Source organism: Passer domesticus, chromosome 11 (genome assembly GCF_036417665.1).
Source record: "Passer domesticus isolate bPasDom1 chromosome 11, bPasDom1.hap1, whole genome shotgun sequence".
Classification (NCBI taxonomy): Eukaryota; Metazoa; Chordata; class Aves; order Passeriformes; family Passeridae; genus Passer; species Passer domesticus.
In genome coordinates, this window is record NC_087484.1 from 13,175,560 (window position 1) to 13,201,252 (window position 25,693).

General features: G+C 39.0%; 1 long non-coding RNA gene across 1 annotated transcript; it reads left to right on the forward strand.

Moving 5' to 3' along the window:
• The first annotated feature begins 5,505 nt into the window (after nt 1-5,505).
• Nucleotides 5,506-25,478, forward strand: LOC135278899 (uncharacterized). The gene is made up of 3 exons (XR_010346287.1): nt 5,506-5,619; nt 5,730-5,852; nt 25,394-25,478. It is a non-coding gene; the product is annotated as an uncharacterized LOC135278899 (long non-coding RNA).
• Nucleotides 25,479-25,693: the final 215 nt, after the last annotated feature.

The following is a 25,693-nucleotide window of genomic DNA, read 5'->3' on the forward strand; positions in this document are numbered from 1 at the left end:
AGTTTATTAAACCTGAGGATTTGGTCTTTCTTTTGCCCAAGCCTATTTCACAAGACTATGAAACATGGTCCCCAATTTACCACTGCTTTTTCCATCTACAGACAGGCGAAAGTTTTAAAATAGACCCTGTTTAAATGTTAGAGAGTGGAAAGCATCACTGAAGAGCAGTACTTGTACATCTACTTTTAAGAAATTTCCTTAATACAAAAGTGGCTGAATAGATGGACACTGATTCATAGTATCTCTGAATATTGTCTGTTATATCACCTTTTAAGTACCTAGGTAATTCCTGAAATAAAAAAATTGGACTGTCCCTTTTTCTTAATAATTATTGGAAGGGGAACTATCCAAGTGACTATGAATATTCACTGTTCTTCATCTTATAGCAATAAAAGGAGGTTGAATTTTGTGGTTACTGCAGGACTGAGGGCCTTAATCACAAGGAGCAAACGATTTCTGGAAAGGTAGATAAAATCTATGATGCCTGTGCTGCTTGTTTCTGGTGCACTTTGTGAGCTGAATGAAAACCACTGTAACATTGTTTAATTAATGCTCAATTGCATGATGGCTGGCCTTAGCTCTCTAATTACTATTGGTAGTAGCTCTTCAAATTTTGATTAGTGGAGAGGTGAATCACTGTCTTTGATGTGGTGAGGCAGCTTCTGCCACAAATTAAAACCAGGTAGTGAGGCTATAGATTAATTGTGAGTATGTGGAGCAATTAGGACAGCCTACCTCCCCCTGTCTTCTGTCTGAAGTTTGTCGCCTGTGGTAAAGGTCATAGAAATCAAACCTGAATTGTATCAGTTTTGGATGACATATCTCTCGCTATATATAAATGCACTGTTTTGGGGAAAAATCTGTAGTCATTCTAATTCAAAACATGTTAGATGTCGTTTTCTTCCTTGCCAGCAGAAAGAGCAAGTACCAGAGAGCAATCTGCTGCTGGGGAAGCTCCTGGGCCACACAGGGAACAGCAGCATCCATCTGGAGAGCACTTGCAGGGGCTGCCGTGGGGAGCTGCTAGCTTTGCCTAACTTTGTGCTCCTGCAGATGTGTAAAGAAGGGTTCTATGAGTCTGAGCAATGGCTCCCAGAATGTGCACTCCTGAGCAGCTGCTGCAGGGCTCGGTGAGGGCTTGGCTGGGTGGAGGCCCCTGTCACCCTGCTGATGCTGCAGGTGCCACCAGCACACACTGCCTCTGGCAGGGCTCTGCAAAGACTTTGTCTTGCTTAGGTGTGAACCTGAACCAAAACATAAGAGGAAATACTGGGCACTAGTGTGAGATTTTAGGAGATTTTCTTCATGACAAGTGAATTTTCCTAATCAAGTCAGTGCCTGGGTGGCTTATTGTGGTTTATTGTAGCTCTTTTTTATTTTGAAGGTTTCTGTCTATGCTGTGCCACCACGTACAGGATAAACAATCTGGAATAATAGGGAAAAAAGGCAGTTAAAAAGCAAATATATTATTGCCACTAATTTCTGTTCTTCAGATATGATTATGAATGAAAACAATCTGATTCCAAGAGGTTGTAATATATTAATTTTTTGTGCTCTACCATCTTCTTTCCTCCATATATGCTGCTCCATTTTCATCTGCTGTCAGAATTTAGTGTTTGGGCTTGGGTTTTTTCTTCTATTTATCTCATCCTCCCTTATCAATTCTAATTTACTCCTTTCTCTACATCCTTTGCTCCTATCCCGTGACTTACTGTCATTTCTTGCCCTGATTTGTTAGTGGGAGCATGAGAAAATAGTTTCTTCTGAAGCTGCTAAATATGTCTCTCATTTATTCAGCTGGTGGGAGAGAAAGAAGAAGGAATGAGGTTCAGCAAAGTAGCCTTTGTAACCACAAGATTGTTTGCACTTTACTGCCGGAACATGCTGAGACTTGAAACCTTTGTATGATTTTTATAAGTAGAGAGGCTGTAATTGAACATTCTTGCTAGACATTAAGAAGAAATAAAATATTAAAATATTTATTTTCTTCCCTTTTTTATACATGCAGCTTTTGAAATCATGTGAGTGGGTGCAATTATATAAATCTCTGTGCAAATAATGAGGCCCCTGTGAACAATTTTAAAGAGAGCAAAAGCATCCTTTTGCGTATTCATTTCAGGGAAAAGCAATCTGGTTGGAACCTTTTACTGGAGAGTTTCACTCAACTACTGTCAAAACTGCTTTCTTGATGTCCACTTCTGATGGGTGGATAAATCTGAAACTCTAAACAGGTTTAAATAGCACAAGATCTAGGCAAAAAATGAGACACCCCACTTCCATGTTTTGAGCTTGTCTCTGCTTTTAATGAATAAAAAGTGTAGATAACCATTCAGAAAAATAGTTATCTTCAAGTGCTGTTTCATATAAAGCTATCTTCTTTAAATCAGAAGAAAGGAAATTATGTATTTTGGCACTGAGGTTCAAGAATTTTCTTCTGTAAATAAAAGTGAGAATTTCATAAACACAACAACACCAACATAATCAGCACAGAGAGCTTTGGGTGCAACAAACTACCAGCAAAAAAATAACTGAAAAAGAGACAAAATTACGTGATAGGAGTTGTTGCCATTTCAGTGATCCTAGAAATGAAAAGGACTGAAAGCAGATGTAAATACATGAAAATGACAATATGAAGAAATGTATGGAATTGTATATTTATATATAAACTGTGTTTATATAAACATAAGTAGAAAACACATGGCAATAGGAAATGTGCTACCAAATAAGTGAAAAGAAATAGCAGCTAGAAGCTCTTATTTCTGGATAGTTCAGCAAGGGTACAATGACAAGGACCTGCACGTTACCAAGGGAAGAGGAACTCAAGTCTGTACACATAAAGACTCTTGTTTTCTATTGAAATAATGTTTGACAGAAGAAAGGCCAGCTATAACCATTAATCTGGTTCAATTTTACTACAATTTATAGCCCATGAGAACAAAATAAGTCTATTGAAGTACATGACAGCAGCAGTACATGAGTTCGTGCTCAAAAATATTATTCTCAATGTTGGGACATCTGGGCAGCCAGATCTAATCGTATTTCTTTTCTCTGCCAGAAGTAGAACATCTGACATTGGAGTTGTTTTTTCAGACATTTCTAAATAGATAGTGCCAGATAACTGACTATAACCAAAATCTTTCCTTTTTTGACATTATTTGGATGTGTCTCCAGTTCTAAAAATCCTGTCATTGTTAAATAAAAAAATAATAAAAAAAGGACAGAAAGAAAAAGGCGTGTTAAGTGTGAACAAGAGCCCCACAGCTAGACTTCCTGCTTCACTTTTGATCCTCTTTGTGTTGCTGTGAGGTGCAAAGGAGCTGCTGTCTGTTTACAGCTGCTTGCTGGAGGATCCTCCAGAGGTGGGAAGGTCTCAGACAGGATAAAGGGATGGAGCTGGGTCCTGTTTGCAGCTTCCAATCCCTGCCAAACAGCACAGGCCATGCAGTGAGCAGGGCAGGCTTCTGCTGACCAAAAGCCCCTCTTGCCCTCCCCTATCCCAGCCTGTGCAGAGTCCAGGGGCTGAAATGTGTCTAACTGCAGCCTGTGCCCTGCTCCTGCATGGGCTGGGCTGTCCATGTCCTTGGACATGCATGGTTTTGTCCATGTCCAAAACCCTGATGGGATTTGTAGGCTCCCTATTTGCCCTGCCTCTTCCTCAGTCACTTTCTGGGTTTAGACCATTTTTGTCAGTCCGTTTGTCTTATCACACTTCATGTTTTCCTGAGAGAATTTAATGCAGTGTGGGAGTTCTCATAATAATCCCCCAAGTTCCACATTTATTTTCCTTAGCTTGCAGGAATGTTAAGGCAAACAGAGAGAAAAGAGAATTTGATCTATTTAAATAATGCTTAGTATAGACACATTTTGATGCACATGGAGAGGAAAGAGTAAAAAGACAGGTGAAAACCAGGCAAAATGAAGCCTTGTGGAACACTGCCTGCTCCACAGCCTTGCCACATGCTGGTCATTAATAGACTTTACTGATACTTTATGGCCAGTTGTCTAGTTTTTGGCATTCGCCCTACTCTTAGAAGTTTATTGCCTTACCAGAGTGGCATACAGGTTTAGTGTGATTTTCTTCTTTGGTAACAGTACTGGAGGTAGTTTCTGATTTGTAGTATTCCAGAGCAGACTATTCTGAGAAATGGGAATTAGCTCTTTGGAAACATTTTACAGTGTCATCCAAGGTGGACTCACAAATTTTGGACTTAATTCTTTAAAAATCTGAATAATGCAAAACTTTTTAAAGTTTTTTAGTAAGATATGCTCATTTTTCAACCCATTCTAGTATTTCTTCACATTCAAAACATCCATCTGTTTTGAAGAAAAATGTAAAGTGAAAATGAAATGTTTTTCTTTTTTGAAAAGCTCCATTACCCTAACTGTTTTTATCACTAGTGAGAATTTTTCACTCAGCTTCCTACACTTTGGCCTGGACCAGTGCCAGAGCCCACTTCTATGTGTAATACATATTGTGAGTATGCAGAATAGCTTACTAATTAATCAAGAATCAGGGAGGTGTTGTAGTCAGACTTCCTTCATGGAAAAGGAGTTGGTAGCAGAGATGCCTCCTAAACTGGTTCAAAGGAGGCTTCTAGAGGATGGAACCAGAGAGAAAGAGGCACCTTCAGAGCCTTCATGTTGAACAGAAGGTCTTGTGATGTATGGAGCTGTGTGTGATGGGGATGTTCCCTGTGGCTTGTTTTCTGGTTACAGATTAATTTGCTTTATGTTCATCTGTCTGGCATGTGACAGTTAATTCATTTTCTCCTCAAACAGAGGCTAAAATTCTGCCACACGACCTAGGGTGAAATCCTGAACCAACTGAAGTAAGAAGAGCCTTGCCCTTAACTTCAGTCAGATCAAGATTTAATCTTTATTCTTTACTTCTTTGGGGCCAAGCTGTCATCCCAATGACTCACAAATACAAACCCCTCAATTTCATTGGGATACAGAGTGAAAGTCAACTTAGAATTGAATGTGCCAAGATTTGTAGTCTGCACTCATTTAATAGCAGCTATACAAAAATTATAGTCAATTCACAGACATTTTCCAAAAGTCTATATTTATTGTTTTAGTATGTAAATGCTTTATGCAGTGATACTTTCCTCTTTTTGCAGGGAAAAAAAACAAGCTAAAATTCATTTTAAAAGTAGCATGTTGGAGTACAAAAAAACAGTGGAGGGAAGGAAGAAAAATAAAATGTGTGCCAAGTCAATTGATATTTTACAAGATGTTTCAATTTGGCCCAAGGATTTTAGACTACTTTAATCAGATCACAGCTGGGCCCTGTTCTATGAATAGCCTTTTTAGGTTAATTATTCTAAAATCTCTCTGGTCTATTATAACTGAGGAGATAGCACATTCTGTAAATGAAAGTGGTAGGCTGATAAGATACATTTTTTTGGCATTAAGTAACCATGCCTATCTTAATTACAGTACAAATCTTTCAGCTGAAGGCAGGTTGACTTATCTAACAAGCAATTAAAACAGGTGAAACTAGCTTTGGAGGCGACACTTGGCCACCTGACAAGTGTAATGAGATCTTTCCATCCTTGCAGCCTTTTTCCAGGAACCTTGAAACACAGAATGGATGTAGTGACTGGATACAGAGAAATGGTATGTGGCTTTTTCTTTCTATAGCACAGTGCTGTTAGAGTTTTTTAAGAGGTGAAAGGGAGTAACTGCAGGCACCAATATTGTGTTTTCATCTTCATTTACGTCTTCAGTAGTGACTAGGGAGAACCATCTAGCCTTTTAATGAAAATTTCAAGCAAGCTTACAAAGAAATTGAGACTTCTCTTACAATGACAAAACTTCATCATAAAGAACCCACATGTGATCTGGAACAGGTATGGAGTACTCAGAGGGGAGGGGAGTCCTAAGGAGCACTTTTTCTGAAATAAATAGGGATGTTTGAAGGTGATGTGGCAGTGGAGATCTGCAGGCTTCTAGGACAGTGAAACTTCTTTTGTTGTGGTGCTGTGTGAGCTGCTGGGGTGGGCCTGGCTCTCAGAAATGCACCTGACTGAGCAGAATGGCTCAGGGAGCTGGAGCAGCTGGTTTAAAGTTGGTAGCAAAGTTCAAATAAAGTGTAAAGCTCAGTGCTTGCAGCATTTGGTTAATAGTAGGCCATTCCAGCATTTCACAGATAAAGTATGTCTTGTTTAGGATTTCTAACACAAAGCAGCACAGCATGAACCAGGGCAGGGAATACATTCCAGATGACTAAAAATATGAAAAATAGCATGGTAAGCAAAGATGAGGCTATGACTAATCAAATTGGCTAGTGGAGGCTATTATACTGCATTAAGTACTGAAATATTATGTACCAAAAGAAAGCTGGCAGGGCTGAATTAGTAAGGATGAGTCATTTATTAAAACTCTCAGGAAGAGGAGGTAAGGCAAAGGGACATAAGGTGAATGGAGCATAAAAATTTTTATGAAAATGCAATTAATCTTATCACTGAAATAGGACAGCAGAGCCTTCTGTTTTCAACTTCTGCTTTGCTACTGTGGATCAAGACATTTTATCCTGGGGTTTTTTTCCTAAATAAGTAGGAGGAAAATTAACCCAGTCTCCCAAAACTTTAAAAATGTCTTTAAAATCTTGAAGTACAAATAAGTGATATATGGTTCCCTTGCTATGTCTGTTTTCTGATTCTGGACTTTACAAATATAACTTTTGAAGTGAGTGCTAATCTTGTCATCATAACCTGGTTAATAATAAACTGAAGCCACGAAACTGGCAATGCTGGAGCAGTGGTGACTCAACTAAATAAGTCCTCTGTTATTCCTCTTAATTATGATAATAATGGGGTCACACTGAAATACTAGTAAGTGATAAAGAAATTTGCAGTAACATAAATATGAGAGTGAAACATAAGGATGGTGCCTTCTGAGAGCTCCTGGCAGCCTGTGCAGATGGCAAAGCTGGTGGCACTGGTGCTCCCCGCTCCCCTGGCATCTTCAGGCACAGCCCAAAGCAGCCCCTGCTAAAGCTGAGCCTGGGCTCCAAGCATGAACTGATGGGGCTACATGTGGGACATTGGTTTGTTTTGATAGTTGGTAACTCAGCCGTAGCTACTGTTAGCTGAAAGAATTTAGTCTTGGCAAAGTTGTGGGGATTTGGGCTGTTTTGTCTTCGAGACAGACTCTTGGCTATTGCTTAAGTATTGCTGTGCATAATGTTTCATATTATTCTGACTAGTATCCTTGTAGAGAAGGAGTTGAGAACATTGATACCTGGTTGAGGTCTACTCTGTGTAGTAATACAACATCTCAGCTTTTAAAAACAGGCAGGACTGAGTGCTTTTGGAGAGGGTAATCCGCATTAGACAGTGATAGATCATTCACTGGAACCTTTCCCCCCCCCCCCCCCCCAATTCCTTCGAGGGCTCATTTTTTGTTTTTCAGTTGCAGATGGCAAAAGACACAAGTAGCACATACTTTTGATCTGCAGGTAAATGGATTGGAGTTTTGCAGGAAACCAGTTTAAGCACGAGGACCCCACCCACACTGTAGGAGGTTGCTCTTTGTTTCTCAGCTCATTATTAGTGTTTAAGGAAGCAAAAAATGAAAAGATTGAACTCCAACCCTAGAGAGGAAGAGAGAATATACTACTTCAACCAATAGATTCTGGACAGCTCAATTAACAAAGTAACAATATATTTCATCTGTCAGAAATGTTTATCTTCTCACTAATTAGCAAAGCAACACCACGTTTTGAAAGGAATGGTAGCTCATAAAAATGCTTCCATCCACAGATGCCCTGTGCAGATTGCATCACCCAGTCTGCTTGGGACATGGGTTAAGTGTAGGACAAGGGAACAGGGTAACATTGCTTGCCCCTCTTCCTCAGTCATTACCTCCCTTGCTGCAGTCTTTTGTTCCCACTTGCTGGAAATTTGAAAGGGTGGAGGGAACTGCTGCAGTAGGCCTTGCCCTTGCCCTCTTTGTTTCTGCTAGCCTTAATTAACCTCTCCCTAGGTTCACCAAATTTGTGATTGGAAATTTTTTTTAAGTTGGGCTTATGCTCACTAAGCAGGTTTTCTCATAGCTCTACTTGAAACCCCATTATTACCATTTTGAATGCTGCACTGTTTGTTCTAGAAACCCATCTTAGTAATTTATCCCATATCTCTATTTTCCCCTCATGGAAAATACAATTATTTTAATTCTTCTAATTGTTTTTCATTTCCTACACTCCAAATTTGTCTCTTTCCCCCAGGCATCTCTTCATCTTAGCTCATTGACTGGAAAGGCCTTTTTGGCTCTTTAGTTCCTTATCTCTATTCCAAATGGACTAATATTGTACAGTGTTCAATAAAAAATATAATTTAATTTGTTATTTCTTTCATCATGCAGTTGCAAAATTGGCTGGCTTTTAAGATGATTCTGTAGATTTGGGGGTGTTAAGTGCATCTCAGATTGAGATGTCAGTTTTAATGGAAAGTTATGTGGAACTTTGGGTAAGAATGAGCATTTGAACAGTAACACAGGTATAAACCTGCCTTGTTGTTCAGCCCTGCACACAGCAGAAAATGTGGAGCACCTCCTTGCTTTGTGCAGGAATAACCATCCTGTTGTTCCACAGCTCCCATGGAGAGTAATCAGAACATTATATTCTCACTTTCTTTATTCTTTTAGTTATTTTGCTTAATCTCCTGTAATAGGCAATTAACTTGATTTGCCTTCAGAGCTGGGGAAAAGTATAAATAAACCTGGCAGAAGAGCAAAGTGGGAAGCACAGAGGCTGGAGTCACAGAGATGTCCTGTGTGAGCAACAGGAAATCAATTGCCATATGGCCAGTTAAAAATAGGGCCATCACACAGCCTCGTTGCCTTTGACAGCTCCAGGTTCTCTGCTCAAGGTTTCTGTTTGCAGACTTTTTCACCTCAGACAGTTCTTTGAGGCAGAGCTGGAAGAGGTTTTGTTTGGAGGTTCTGGAACCAGCTGCTTCTGTTCTGCTGGGAGAAAGAGTGAGCTGCTGACAGCAAGGAGAAACAACCTGCTGGTGGGACAGGGCAGGAGAGGGCCAGCACCTGGAAAAAGAGATTGAAGCCTTAGGGTAGAGTCCCCCGAAAAGGCCATATTTCTATAGAGATGTTGTCTTTTTACTTCTTGAGATCCTTTCCTATTGGACATTTTTGCTCATGGTAGCCAAACCAGGGTTACAGCAGTCCAGCTGGGTTCTTGTGTCTCTTTTCTGCACTGTTTCTGCCTGAAAAAATACAACAGTTGCATTTGATCGAGGGGTTTGGAGGGAAGTGGTGTGAGTCACAGCAGCCTGGGGGCACAGAGACAGGACTAATGCCAGTGTGCAAGGTGATATTCCCAGCCAGGGAACCCTGCTCTGGCAATTGCACCTTCCTTGTGCTTTCCCTGGCACCACTGGTTCTTCTCCCAAGGTGTGGTAGTCCTGCTGGAGATGGAGAGGTGAGGTATTATGAGTGAAAGCAAAAGAAAAGATAATTATAAGGATGTGGCAAACACAAAGGTCAGAAATGATGATCTTTTGTCCTTAGAAACGCTCAGTGCTGTGAGGCAGCTGGGTGGGTGTTCCCAGGACTGCAGCACAGATGGAGTTAACTGCATTGCCTCAGTCCTTTGGGTGTGGGCTGCTGGATTTGGCACCTGTGAGCACAGATAAGTGAACAGGTTAATAGGCAGGGCATGCAGGTGAGGTTCTAGGTCATGGAAAAACGTCATGATTTACTAAACATTGCAGCTTTTTTATGCATTCTCTTTATTTTGTACATAACCCTGGTCTCTTTATTTTTCCTTTGGCTCACACATGACTTTTGTGGATTAACTGAATATCTGGATGTCAGGGAGGCTTCCAAGTGCCCTCACACAAATGGTCACAGGGTCCTGCTTTCAGAGCTTACAGGCAAGCTCTGGCTTTTCTTTTGTTGAGTGTCTTGGAATGCAATCTCTGCTTGGAGACTTACATTGGAATTACACCCACTATATCATCCAAATTTGTCATATATAAATATAGATGTTGAGATGATTAAACACATTAGCAATTTTCAGTGGTTCTTTAATTCCATCATTCATTATTTTTATTTGATGAACCACTTTCTTATGAAACTTATTAAAATGTTGGTATAAATCTATTTCAAATTCCCCTGATGACTATGTTTATACCAAATGATATACATAATGATCTACTTTTGAGACTGCATTAGAAATGTGCACTGGCTTTTCCGCTTGTGAGAGGCAGGGTATCGCTCCCATAAGGAATAAATGACTGATTTCCTCTCTGCATTAGGGAGCTGCAGCCACTCAGGCATGGGCTGTACCTTGCTGGCAGCCCCTTCCAGTGCCTGAAGACTCCCACGGGGTCAGCAGGACTGGGGTCAGATGTGCAGCAGTACCTGCAGGCAGCCCTCCCTCAAGCAGACCAGAAGCATAAACGTGAAAGGAGACAATGGGCAGGGTCTGCTGCTGGATTCATGTCTGATTTGGGATCATTTCAGCACCCATGTCATCAGGAACCTCTCAGCTTCCTTTCCAGGGTTGCCTTGCTCCCCGCCTCGACCATAGAGAGAGCCTAGATAACTGTGTGAGGCTAAACATCCAAGTAATTAGACAGTTAAAGTAAAATTAATTGAATCCCTTCCTGAGAGATTTTGCAGCTCTCTTGACCATCAACAGTAAGGCTACTTTGAGGTAGGGGCTCCATCCTGTCTTTGGGTTTATAGCTTTAAAAAAAAATTTATTTGGCTTCTCTTATACCTTTACAGTCTCATGAAAGGCACTTGGCTTTCAGGTATTTGCTGAACAATATAGGGAAGTGTGCAATTACATATCAGAAAGGATTTAAATATTAAAAAAAATATATCAGTGGATAAGTGCTTCAGGTCCTACTTTGTTTGTTTTCAGAAAGATGAGGGTTTGTTTATAAATAAACACATGTCTGAAAGCTTCTGCTAGAATGAAAGACCATGGAAAAGATGTATTTTTTCATCACAGCCTTCAGATATATGCTGAGCTAAAAGTTTAATCTTTGTCTTTAATAGTATTTTATTAATTTTTCTTGATTTAATTGCATCTAAATTCCTTCTTAGAGACATAAAGGCTTCTGGCACCTACGGTGCAGCATGGAATAGGGTAATTTAATCAATTTCCCAAATAAAGTATCCCTAACTATATCTTTGGCAATCCCACTTTGAGCAAATGTATCAGAAAACTGGTTCTGTGTAATTAACAAGATGGAAATGCCACTCTAAGTGGATCCATTAGATGGCAAAGGTGCAGTGCTGATGGCATGTCCCTCTGATTTGTGTCACTGAACTGGATGTTCTGCAGCCAATGAGGCATCACCCACAACATTTGTGAATTTTACTGTGTGAGAATATGGGTTGTTTCAAATGCATTTGGTTTTCAAAACACAAGTAACTTTTATTTGGACTCTTAACAAAATATTTATAAATTAGAAAATTTAGAAGAATCATTTAGTAATCTTGCAGACAAAATGCTGATCTTGCAGATCATAAAGCTGGGAGGGTGATGTCTTTTCTTCTGCTATTACATCAGCTACTGTGCCATCCCATTAGCCATGCTGACAGCTCATATAGCCTGGTTGACCACATATTTTAAAGAAAAAAGATGTTTAGATGTCTCCTTGTAAATATTTTTTTTACCAATTTGCTGTATTGCTGCTGAAAAGCTACTGATGAGTATATCCAGAAAAGAATTTATTTTCCTGGTAATAAGTTTTTAATGCCCTGTGCTAACATTTTACTCACTTTCTTTTCTCCCTTTCTTTCTGGCCAAGGGAAGAAAAAAACCCCTTGGTACAATGTCTGAGTTCTGCATAGAATTTTGTGAGACTTCTTTTGGTTTAATTTTCTTTCCTTTCTCATGAGAAAGAGTAGATGAGGATGCAAATATTTTGTCACATATACTCAAGGAAGTAGCTAAATCAGTGCTAATACCTTTATATCAATATATTACTGAAAAACCCATAAAGGCCCTGTTTTCATAATAGCTTTCTAAAGTCCATGTAATTAAAATGGTGCAAAAGCTCTCTGTTTTCTTGAGGCTAGAAGCAGTGCATAGGAATTAGAAAAAAGAAATGCCAATCAGACTTTTATTAAACCCTGTATTTTTTTTGGTCTTTTTTTGTGTTTTGTTTTATGTTGTCTTTCTAAACATGCCCACATAGGAATTCAAAAACACCCCTGAGCCCTGGGTTATAATGGATTGAGTGAGGATTACTCAGTGAGTCTTATATAAAAATGTTCTTAAAATATCCACCTTGGAGAGAAAAAAAGAAAAAGCTCTCTCTCTCTTGGGAGTATCCTCTCTAATTATTCATAATTAATAAATAAACAAAGAGCTGTGTAGTTCTGCATCAAGTAGTTATTAAAAGACTCTTAGAACTAAAAAGACTTCCTGGTCAGAAAGCAGATATCCAGCTGTGCTGAAAGAATGTAGGACTGAATCCAGAAGAATTTCTACAGAGCCTTTTTTAGTGGTTGAGTTCAAGACAGATCATTTAGGACTGGAACATCACTTTTTAAGTGGTTTGAAGCACACAGAGTTTCACCTTAGTGATCCAACTTTGTCCTGAACTTTTCAGGTGACGCTCCTGATTTTAGGGCATCAAGTGGGAGATGTCCTGGTGTAGGCTTTGATTAATAGCAGTCCTTGTGGCTGGGGGCAGAAGAGATCAGGCTGGGGCTGTGGTAGCAGTGTAGGCTGGAGGAATTCACTGGCTGTTTTTTTCAGTTAGATTTTCAGAGAGGACTTGACAAAATGCAGACGGAGTTGGCCAGGGACCACAGGCCAAGGCGTGCAGAGCCCCTGCCTTGCTTGGCACTGTGGGACAAATGCAGCCTCTGTGGGAGACAGGAGAGCAAACCTATCTTTCCTTCTGTTGATGGGTTGTAATGCCAAGAAAAAGCTTTCTTCTTGACTCACTGTGGCTGGAAGTGTGGCACTGCAATAGGTGGAAAATGGTCTCATGCTCTCCCTGCGAGAGCCGCCTGCTCCTGGGGCATCCCTGTTGCAGCACAGCTCAGAGGTTACCCCTCTCTCCAGAGCTCTAACTGGCTCAGGCTGCCTGTCCTCTTCCAACAGACCCTCCAGGGAGCCCAAATTTTCTGAGTATTCTCATGATTTGCTGTAAATGTGCCCTGTTTTGTTCACAGAACCCCTTTTCAGCTGTAATCACCTCCGTGTTGCCAAACAACTGGAATAAGGGATTATTCAGACTCCTGTCCCTGCAGAATAATAACTGTTAGCTTGTTTGCTGCTGTACTGGACCTTCCAACCCCTACACAGCACGGTGGAGAACTAAGGTTTTCTTTATTGATTCAGACAGTACTGTTTTCTTTTTAGGATTGTTATATTGAACATTCCCTTGATATTCTTTGCTTTGTTATTACTTACACCCACAATAAATAAGCCCTTGGGATTTCTGTAAAAATCTGCCCATGTAGCAGGCAAAAAAAAAAAAAAAAAAAAAAAAGCCCCTGTAGACAATAAAAGACATAGGAACCATTTAGTGAAACAACACACATTTTGACCTGAAGGTCTTTTTTTCCTTTAGAATACTTTTTTTCCTCTTTCACCTGGATTGTGCTCAAACCAGAGCATTGAATTCTGAAGGGTGATTTTCAGTTCTGGTGCCAAGAAATGTTTGTTTCAAAGAACATTAAGAATGCCAAGAAAGGAATATGAAAAACAAACATGGCTTTGTATATTCCCCCTTCACAAGTACCCATTTAATCAGAGTGAAGACTGATATACTTAGGAGAGCCACCAGCAATTAAATAAAGCCTTCTTGTATGAAAAAGGATAGGCATCCATTGAATGCAGGAAAGATTTGAATTTTTGTGTTAGTTAAGACAGATTTAGAACATGCTAGACGAGAATCAGTAAGAAATCCAGAAGTTTTTTTCCTAAAGTACTGAGCAGTCTGTATTCCGGTCAGATACCTGTAAACAGTCATGACATGAAAAATACACATGAAAAGAGAATAACAGAGGAAGTCAGGGATGATATTTCAAGCATTGGAAGCTTTTTCCTTTTCTTTTAAAAGATATCTTTAACATAGAGCTGCTGGCCCTTTGTTTGAGAACAATGTAATTACACATCCTAGACACACCTGTTGAGAGGAATTTATTGGTACTTATGGGAAGAAAAACGAGGAGATGAAGGTGTTGACCTTTCTTATTAAAACTGACTTACTAGTGTTTGCACCACCTGTTAGTACAGTCTTTAATCAGCATTTTTAGATTGGACTAGGAATTGGATTAGTACCAGATGTTTCCAAACTTTGCAGTTATTCCAGTCTTTAAATCGGACCTTCTTTAGAAATCATTAAACAACAGAGCTCAGCACCTTCAACTCTGTTAAGTGCTGAGGAGAAAATTTACAAGTTACTGTCTCCCCATATAATCAAAGAAGACAAATTGTCAAACAGATCAGAAGAATCTTCTTTTGAGCTTGGCTATTTATATACCGGAGTCCTCCTCAGGAAAGCAGTGACACAGTAGGATGATGAGTCTGAAAACTCAACAGAGGAAATATATGTAAGCACAAAAGGTCAGCTTCATAGTTTCAAAGAGAAAAACCCTGTCACAGATGGTGAAGAAAGACTGACAAGATTTAGGAGTGTGGTTTAACCAGGCTGCATATGTGTTAACTTAACATCTCTGAGAATCCAACTTGTTCATTTAAGTGTGCTCCCACAATCTGTCCTGCACGAGGGAGGTCCATCTTCCCAGCCCTGAAATGGCCCCAGGATTGCTGCTGAGAGCCCAAGTGCCTTCTCCTTGGTCATGCAGACATCCCTTCCTCACCATCCTGAGCTCTTTTGGCAGTGATTGTGGATCAAATGCACTACACCAGCACAAACACAGTGTTTGTACCCCTACAGGTGCTAGATGGTATTTGGAGATGCTTCTGAAAGGAGGGAAAAGAAAGACGAAAAGGGTTCCATAAGGACACTTCTGACAGTAAAGAAGAAATGGTCTCTCTTCTAAAATCAGTTAAAATTCACGTGCATGGTGCATTTCAGTCAGCTCAGGATCCCTCATAATCCACAGCCCTCCTAACAAGGGCTGACTGAAAAGGGGAAAGGCAGGAGGAGGCAATGGCAGACCCTGGTGACTTGGCAGCCCTTGTGCTGCTGGCCCAAAGGTAATATCCCTCATCCCACAGCTGCTTTGGGGCACGAGAGCTGCAGTGGGCCCTGCAGTCCCTCGTGTGAGAACAGTGTTTGGTCCAGCCTTTGATCCTAGGTTCCCAAAGACACTTATTAACAGTAAATGATTAGTAACAGCTCCTGTGAGATGCAGGTGACTGCAGGCTGCAAGTTGTGTAGGACAAAGGACAGGAGTGGTCACCCTCTGTTTTAGCAGGAGGCAATGCCCATTGTTTTCTAATGCCTGTACAGCCTGGCAAGCCTCACCTGTGGTGTGCTGTAGATTATGTTTAACAAGCTCTACTCAAGGAATTTTTTTTAAAGACTGAGAGGCACTTGGGAGGTTATTTTCTTTCAAATTAAGGCACCTTCACATTGCAAGAGAAGAAAAAGGAATGCTCATGTCTAATATTCTTATGTTCCAAGTCTTGCTGCTTGTTCTTTATTTGGGCCACGGTATGCTGAAATAAGAAATACATGGTCATGGAAAAAGTTTTATTTCAACCATGAAAAACACTTTTTTGTGACTTGCTCATGTGCAGTATTTTCCTTCTCCTGCTGCTTTTAGAGTGAACTTGAATTTCCTTTTTTACATGTTGAATAAAAACAATATGATACTGCAAGCATATCAAAATGTGTCAGGACTAAAACAGGAAGTAGTGTATCTTCACAGTTTCCATTTTTTTAGGGAAACTAGAGACAGAAATGTAAAAGGACTGAATAAATGTGTAAAATACAAGAATAATTATTTTCTCTTTCATGTTAAAGCAAAAAGAAGCGACTTTGTTCATTACCATGCAAAACTAATGGGAATAGGTAGGAGTGTGCTCTGGAGGGGAGCACAGGGATTTTTACTGTATAGGAAACCTACTATATCTTTCTTTTACGAACACTTATGAAAATATCCTTTTTTTGTTGATGATAAACAGCAGTAAAGAGCAGTGTTTGAAAGACACAGAATATGATTACCTACCTACCTACCTACCTATCTCTTATATATCCCTTTAGATTTTTCAGATTCAGTTTTACCTTTTCCTTGATAAAGGTTGAAACACTAGCGGTAATGTCACAGAAGGGTGTCATGCAACTCTGAAAAAATGTGCTTTACCATGGCATTTCTTGTTTAGAACCTAAATCAAAGCTGACTGAAGTTACCAGGAAACTTTCATGCTGTCAGTGAGCATGGATTCATGATACTTTAAAGGAAGATTTCTGCTTGCATATAGCAGCTACAGATTCTTTTAATTGCAACTGAGCAAACTGTCCACAACAATGAATTAATTTGCTCTTGGATTCAGCATGCAATATTGTCTAGTCCATTTGTATTTTTCCTGAATGCAGAATTTGGTATTCTTCTTGTGGATTAGCTCCTCTTACAGCTAAACAACATGTATGTGAATGAAATTTTGTTTTACTTTGAGAAAATTATCTGCCTGAACATATTTTTCTGTGATATGTCCAGAATCAAAGCTTTCTTCAGGTAAACTTTTCTGATGCACTAATGGAGGTAACACATGAACTGAAGTGACAACTCAAACTTATCAGGAAATTGTTCTGCCCTCCCTGCCATTCCCCACCAAGCCTCTTGGTTCAGTTTGTTGATGGCACTGCTATGTAGGAGTCAGTAATAGAATTTTCCAGATGCTAATCTTTGCCTTTTCTATATTTATCTGAGCTATTCAATGACCCTTTTAAATTCAATTACGTTGGTTTTGTTAAACACAGAGATGTTTCCCACTAAAAACTTAGCTAGAACTGAGAGACACTGACAAACTTTTAAGATGGTATATTTTGTGGGACCTGGGTGTCCTAAATTATATATATCCACTTAGGGAATTGTTCAAGAGAGTGGTAATAGTGTAAGCCCACAAGAGTTACAGAAAGTACATCCATCGTGTTAGAACAGTTGTACTTAATAAAGCTTTATTCCCAACTTCAGAGAGCTTTTAAGATGTTTTCCACTTGGATGACTGTTTTGTTTTGTGAGTTTAAAAGATTCGGTTATTAGTTTAGGGAATTTAAAATTACTGTTAAACCCCAAAGTGTAAAATATTGCATCAAATATTTAGCATGGTGTGAGTTGAGCTACATGGAGACATGTAATAATATTTCTTACACAATGGAGAACAACTGTTTTGGCACCACTGTTAAATGGAAGGTCACAATATTTTACACCAAATAACCAGATTTTAGGAATGTGTTTAATTTAACTTTGGATGGTAAGACTGTACAATGCTTATTATTATATGTTGCCTAATTTTAGCAGGACATGATTTCATGCCATGTAACTATGCCTTTTACAACAGAAGAGAAAAATACAGAGGTTTAATAAATTAATTGATGCAATTAATTTTTTTTAAAAAACCTGAAGTTATTGGAAATGTGGAAATATCTGTTCATTGACTCAGTAGGAAGCTGGCCACCATTCAGCTTCAATATATCATAAATAGAAAGATAAATGCCATTCTACTTTTCACCTTCAGTATACCAAAGGAGGGGAAATAAATGTAAATGGAGGAATCAGTATAAATGACAGAATATTTAGGAATTTTTCCTAACAAACTACTTCTTATCAGAAGCATTGAGGATTTGGTTTGTTTTCCAGATAGCATTTGGACAGCAGGGCTCCATCTCAAGTAACAGTGAGTTGGGAAGGCAAATGCCATGACTTCAAATGTCCTTCCCTTCCTCCTCCTTCCCCCAGCCTCACATGCTGGTCAGGATGCCATATGGAGTGGAATGTCCCTTGGACCAGCTGGGGTCAGCTGTCCTGGCTGTGTCCCCTGCACCCCTGGCTGCTGGGTGTGCAGCAGAAAAGGCCTTGGCTCTGTGTAATCTCTGCTCAGCAATAACTGAAACGTCCCTGAGCTACCAATGCCATTTCCTGCACAAATCCACAACACAGGCCCACACCAGCTACTGTGGGAAAACATCACTACACCCCAGCCAAACCACAGAATATGGCAAACTAGTTTTTGGGTGGCAGCTCTGAAGTTTGGGGTCGTCCCTGCTGAGTCCCTGCAGGTGCTGAGGGCCACCTGGACAGGGGAGTGCACTTGGCCACTCCTGCTCAGAGCTGTCCTTTGCCAAAGGGCAGGTGACAGTCCCCAGGAGCCTGCTCTGTGCGTGTCCCCAGTGGGCTGTTTGGTGAGATAAAATGTTCCCAAAAAACTAGTAGGAAATTCCTGCAAGTGAGGAAAATCCCTCTGGTGGACAACACCTCTGTGTGTCCTCGTTCTCTTGGAGCCAATGCTCCTCTGCATCAACTCATCTTGACTCACCAAGCAGCATCTGAGAGTGGGGCATTGTGAAGGGAAAATACAAATGGCAGAGGTCTTTGTTTTTACCTCATTCCCTGATTTGGATTTCCTTTTTCTTTTTCTGTCTAATTGATATTGGACTGAGGTTACCCTGTTTTCTCAAGATTTCTGGCATGAAGCAAAACAGCAAAGGGCAGCTGTGATACAACTTTTACTGCTTCAAAACTGTTATCTTAATTTGGCCATGGGCAGAAATATTGAGAGAGGCATTTCTTGTGATCTTTAATTCTATTTCTCTACACAAAGATGCTACGTAAAATTTTCATCCATCAGGCTTTTTATAAAACAACAAACAAAATATCTACATAATAATCTGTGGTTTAGAAATAAAGATTTTTTTTTCTTCTCCCTTTCTAGTTCACAGGGTGTCAGGCTTATTTGTCATTTATGATTTGTTTAGTTGTTTTATTTTTTATAAATGCTTTTTAAAATTATTAAAGATATTACTAAACTGAGGACTAAGTATTTGGGTGCTTTTTAGGGAATAAAATAATCAAACAAATAAGACAGGGAATATGTTTATGGCATTTTTCTCTAATGTGCCAAGCAATCTTTCATTATAGGAAAGGAAAGAGAGTAAAATGCTTTTTGCATTGTTTTGGATAAAAGCAAATTTGAGACTTTAAAATGTGTTTATCAGGAAATGAATTTGGCTTTCTTTAGGCAGTGGCATCTTAGTTTAGTACTGAAAGTAGATTTCATCTGAACTTAGTAAAGGTTAGATCTCTTAAAAGCTTTCCTCTCATTTCCACATCAAAGTACAAAACCAGTTAATTCTGTGAGATTTTGAGAGCACAATGAAAGTATATTTGTGAATTGATTCTATAGCTCAGTATCTTTATAGATACTTCCAGAGGTTTCATGACACTGTGATAGAACTTAAACCTCAAATAAAATAAATTTGCAGATATCATAAGTAATTTTGAGATTTCACAATTTTTTTTGCACTGAATGAATATAGAGTAAGGGCTGTGTAAATCATGTTGTGAAAAACCTAAGACAGGCTTATTTCTCCAGAATTTCAATCAGGATGTGGGATAAGAACATTTAAATCTTTTCCAACTTGATTATTAGAAGCCAGAATGTCTAACTACTAGGATAGTGTCTGGTCTGGTTTATGTCCCAAACAATCCACTATTCAGTGGAGGAAGCTCAGTTCAATTGTTCTTCTACAGAGCCAGTCCTTGCTCCCAAGAACAGAAATTAATCTAACTTGGGGGAAAATAGAGACGTGACTTAGGCAAGTGACAGGGCTGTCCATGAGGACTGCAGGTCTGGACACTCCTGGAATACAGCAGAACTGGATTCAGCTCTTGAAGACCAAGATTCCTCACATTACTATCACCTTTATCAGCCTTTTTCCCTGAATCTAATGAAAATCTGGGAATGTTCTAATGCTGAGAGACAGAATTTTCCAACACCAGTGGAAATTTCCAACACCAGTGGTGTCAGGATCTCTGTTCTGGATGTCTTTTCTATTGGATTGACTGATTTTCATTCCAGTGAAACTTCTTCCATCTACTTCACTAGCACAATAATTCTGGGGAGAATTTGCCTCTAGCCTTCTGCTCTCACCGTGTATCAAAAAAATAACATTAAAGAATCACCCACAAACAGATCCTTGATAAAATGTTTTTTTTGTTGATTTTCTAGGTTACTATGTGTGAGAGAAGATTGTTTTGGATGAGCTAAAATAATTCCATTCTCTTGTTGTTTGGCTTACAAGAATTTGAAAGCATTTCATACTCTGTCATTATATCTTAAAAATAACAAAATTACTTTTCTTCCCAACTGTTTGAATGTGATTGCAAAAGCTTTCTAACAATACAAAAAATTTGGATTAAAAAAATGCATTTTCTCTCCCCAAAATCAATCTAGCTTCTTTTATTGCCTTCTAAAATGCTTTATTCTTGCAAACAGTAGTTTTAAAGTGGAATTTTAAAAAAAATTGCTTTTGATAATTAAATTAGCTGGCTTGACTTTTTGGTGTTTTTTAAGATGTATCTGAGGGAGATAAGTTCTTGTTAGGAGAAAACAAAAATACCTGGTTCTTCATTGTAAAAGATCTTACATTTTGCTATAGACTGGAGGAAAAATAGGATGTGAATGAGAGGCTTAGTTTTTATATGATTTCAGGCACCTATGGATGAAGAATATCTTACAGTGGTGGTACAAGAGTCATGCAGGGGCTCTACTATGAAAATTAAACCTTTTCACAAAATACCTTGGTGCTTTCAGTGTCCCCTTGTTTTTTCTGTACTTTCCTAACAACATGATGTATTTAGGGGTGCTTGCAAAATGTACAGAATACAGAATAATACAGAATACAAAATGTATAGAATAATACAGAAGCAGGTATGATCAGAAGTAACTTTGGCTATTGACTCTTAGATATTCAACAAATGGGATTTTGTTATTAATTGCTTCGTACATGCAAGTACCTCCCTGACTAAACAGGGAAGAGAAATTTCTCCACTCACAGCCCAAATGTCAATGAATGACAGCGGTGTTTGGGGCATGCATTACACAAATTATTGGAAAGGGGCATAAGTAAAATCATGTACATGGGCATTAAAATAGTACTTAGTTACAGGAGTTTATCTACTCCCATGGTTAAATACACATCAGACTTTATTTAGTTACTGGAGGTCTGGTTGGGGATGAATATTTAGAGAAAAGGAGTAGATAATTAAAATTTAAGATAATTTTAAGATTGCACTCTAGAACTTTATAGAGAATGATGGAGCGAGTTTTTCTAGCAATAATTTAAATATGTTGAAGCCAAATATATTTGAAATCATTTTCATACATGATGATTCACAGAAGGAGGCCTTTGGGAAGGAGATGAAAGGGGCATGAGAGCTGGCATGACTGGCAAAGCAGAAAGCATGAGAGGAATGTAAAAGAAGAGCAGGACAGTTGGGTAGAATGGCTGGTTCCTGCTGCCCTGAGTGGAGGGATTGTGTCTGGTCCAATGAAACCACCTGAGAAGTTGATAGGATTGAATCTGTAACTGAGTGGGATGATTTTGGCTGTGTGGTTTTTGATGCCTGTTCCTTTCCAAGAAATACCCCATTTAATATTTCAGAGAGAGATAGAATAGATACACAGATTGCAGTACGTATTTTGGGAACAATTTTATATTTGAGTTTTGAGAATATTAAAGTGGGAATTGTGTAAACGGAAGTGAGTGCAAGGCATTTTCTAAATAACCTTCATGAAATCATAGATGCTTAATATTTTAGACAGGACTGTCATAACTTTGATGCTGTTCTTATTTCTTACACATATCCTGCATTATTATGCAATGTACATTTTAACTCCAGATAAAAACCAACAACAAATATTTACTGTGAAAGGTGAAAGATAGTGGGAGAAATGGACAAAGAAGGGAGTAGTGAAGAGGCTGATGTGGGAAGCCAGAGGTAAAGCACTGTCCTGAACATCAGAAGGCCAAGGCTGTATATTTCAGTCTGTCCTTGGGCCTTTTGGGTAGGAAGCAGCAGTCAGAATTTGTCCTTTACCTTGTGAATGATTGGCAGATTATTTAAAGGCAAAGAAGATGCTTCTACCTAGCTGAATGCAAAACATTAGTTTGAAAGGTCTTTCCATTGCCCCTTCCAGTTTTGGTGGAGCAGCAAAGGGTAGTGATGTTGAAAAGAACATGCATATTCCATTTGTATCCTCTCCATCTAATGGCAAAACATAATTATTTTAGTAGAGATAAACTTTTGTGCTCCCAGAAGTCCTTAAGTAATTTTTGCATTAAATGGCTATACTTTGTTTTCTCTTGTAAGTGGTGTCACTCCACTCTCAATTTAATTATAGCTTGTTTGAGTAAGCTTCTGTGTAATGTCAAGTTTTCCCCAATGGCTTGAGAAGGTCAGCAAAGGTCTGCTCTTAATACTTTCCACAACAACTGAAAGGCTTTCCTTGTTTAAACAACAGTCAGGAAGAACACAATTAGATAAGATTACCTAATTCTTCTTGTAGTGCTCAATGGCAACTCTCTGAGTAGTGGAACAGTAAAGATTAGAGCTTAAGAAAGATGCTGCTTTGGAGAGAAAGATTATTGAACCTCTCAACACAGCAATTGACCTTGCTTAGCTCCCTTGCATGCTGCAAAAGTGTGAAAGCCTAAAAATGGAGGAAGAAGATACTTTTAAGAAAGCACAAGCTGGAAAAGCAAGAGACATGTTTAGAAATTCTAGCAAGACTATAATTAAAAAAATAGGCATTGACACAGTGGACAGGACATATTAACCTCTGTAATCCTGCACCTGTAGTTTTCTAGAAATATGTATGCAAACATGTGACTTATCTCTCAGAACTTACTTATGTTCTAAATAATCAGATAATTATGTTGAGTGAGGCAGAGATGTTTCAGACAAAGGTGAGAGAAGCTCCTTAAATTCTGACTGCTCTAGCCTGATTGGGCTCTTTGCTTAATTTGACTCTTGATGTAGTTGCTGTCATTGACTATTATAAACTAAATTAAACCTAAGGAAGATGAAAACTCCTCAGAAATATAAGAACAGTCTTGGAACAAAATACTTCAAGTCAAAAAGACATGTTGTTTTGGCGTAAAGCTGATATTACTTTTCCTCTACTTTATGACCATTTAATGAAAGCAATTTCTATGCCAATATTTTCTGTCCTTTCTAGACTCTGTCTCAACAACCATTTGTAACCTGCCCCTTGTGAAATACTGTTGTTTTCCAGTTTACTCTAGATTTTTTATGAAGCACTAGTTTGATTTCTTTTTTTAATCTTTATTTTCTCATGCACCTAAAAGTGGTATCATTACCCATATTTACTTCTCTGGATTTCTCTCTCAGTCTTTTTCATAATGTCAGCACTGAGTTTGTAGAAAATGTCTTATTTTGTGGTGATTTCATGTCCCCTGGGTCTTACATTTAGGTAAATGCTTTCTATATTTCTAATAAAAATAAATGGGGATAAAGCAAATAGTTTCAAGTGAAGAGAAATAATTTGTTTCTGCAGGGATGTTATAAGATCGGGAATAGTTTTCTGAGAATTTGAAGAAGTCAACAGTTTTCCTTTTTCTAACTGATCTTTTTCTTCAGTTGCATTTTTGTGCCGTGTTTTCCCTGATCACTTTGGGATTACTTTCCTTTTCTTCCAAACAAGTCCTCCTGGTGCTGCTGGCCACAGCAGAGGGAGGAGCAGAGCCAGAATGCCTCCCACGTTTTTCCCTTCTGACTCCTTTGAAGGCATCCAGCTTCCCACAGGGAGCATGTACAAAGCTGCTCTGGGCTCCTTACAGTGAGGAGCAGTTTGCCACTCCAGTACTGAAAGAAAACAGGCATGATGGTCTCCCACAATTAATTACCAATCTAGGTTTTTATACATATGTTAAGATTATCAGGATGATGTGTAATATTTACAGAATGGCCCGATGATTTTTGGTTTTTTTTTTTTTTTTTTTTTTTTTTTATTTTTAATTTGGATGCTAAACTCTTGATGCATAGCACATAGCCAGCTGCTGTCAGGGAAAGTGGAAGTGCTTGTTTAGGAGTACCACACATGGAGTGACGTCCTGAGCTTTCCTCTGTGATCCTGCCCACGTGCTTGGACCGTGAAATGGATGCACCACCTGTAAGAGGGAGAGCAGAGCCCGAGCTCTGAGTATGAGCCATTGCTGGGCTCTGTCCCGAGGGCAGCCTGGCCCTGAGCGTGCCGGGCTGTGCAGACACCTGCCCGCCAGCAGCAGGGCCTGACACACCAACTCCTTTTACATTGCTGCTGCACACCTGCCAAATGGCAGTAATTTAAATTTACTGTCACCCAGAGGCGTGAGCCGGATACGCAGCAAGTGACCCAGCAGGGCAAACCTCCAGATCACCTTTCCAGTCCCACGGGCCAGCTATTCCTTAGCAGGGCTTTCTCTGCCTTTTAAAGACATTGGCATGTGTTAAACAAAACCAAATGGAAGAAATGGCATGTGAGTGCAAACCTCATCAATACTCATCTGGCAATACTTTTCAGTGTTGTGATTTAAAAGGGAAAAGGACAGATCACTATAGTATTATTAAAATTTGTGTGGCATACTGATGTCTTGGGATTTTAGAGATGAATGATATTTCGTCTTCCACATAGTCATTTGTGAAGTTACAAGGTAGAAACATCCAGCTGAAATGCTTTGACAAGGTAATGAGATTTATTTTCTGTAGTAATAGATAATTTCTTCTCATAGTAATAACATTTCAAGTGATGGTATGCACCCATGCATATATACAAACCCTTTTTAGTTTTATGTGTGACCTGAATGTTAAGGTTAGTTGAAAAGCAAAAAATATTTTCACTTGATTCTTGTTGACATTTCAATGAATACAATTATTCATAATTTCACTTTTATCAGGCACTAAATTAATTATCAACATGGCTTCTACAACCACTCTTCATGCCAAGCATTTTGTTGAGGGATAACACATTTCAGTTTTGTTGTTTTGAAATATTTCACACTAAAACATACAATTTCTTAAAAATCACTTCTGTGCAGTCTAGACCTATTCTAGACCTAAATCTATTTATGCATTTGTACACATGCATAAATAGATCTGTGAACCCATGCAATTCTGCATTTGTCTTGTTTCTGCTTAGCTTGGGGTGACCTGTGTGTACAGATGTGTGTAAGTGGACACTGCAAGCATCACTTTAAGGTATATGAATCAAGAAAGTAAAGTTGAAAAATTGTGGTTATCAGAGAGTTGTGGCTTTAAAGATGATCCTAACAGCTGGCATTAATTGATCAAAATAGGCCACATACTTAAAGCCCATGTCTCTCCTTTTCCATGTGGTCTGACCTACAGATAAGACTAGTGGTTATTTCAGTGCTGCAATTTAGTCTAAAGCTACCCATGGTAACAGTAACTGTGTCACAAACAGGCCTGATGTGTGTTATATCATGGGAGTTTGTAAAAACTACATCTACTCAAAGAAAATCCAGTCAGTGTGTTTGAGGAGCTGTCACAAGAAAGAAAACACATCTGCATTAGAGTACTTGTCCTCAAGGTAAAAAATATTCCCCTCCACAATGGATTTTACTTTACACTTAGTAGAGAACAGATGCTGCACAAAGGAGTGAAATATCAAATGGCATTTTCCAGGTTTCAGCATCTGGTCTTTCATTGTGTTCATGCAAGAGGATAAATTATGTGTTGTGTTTGACTGTCATCTTTTATATAT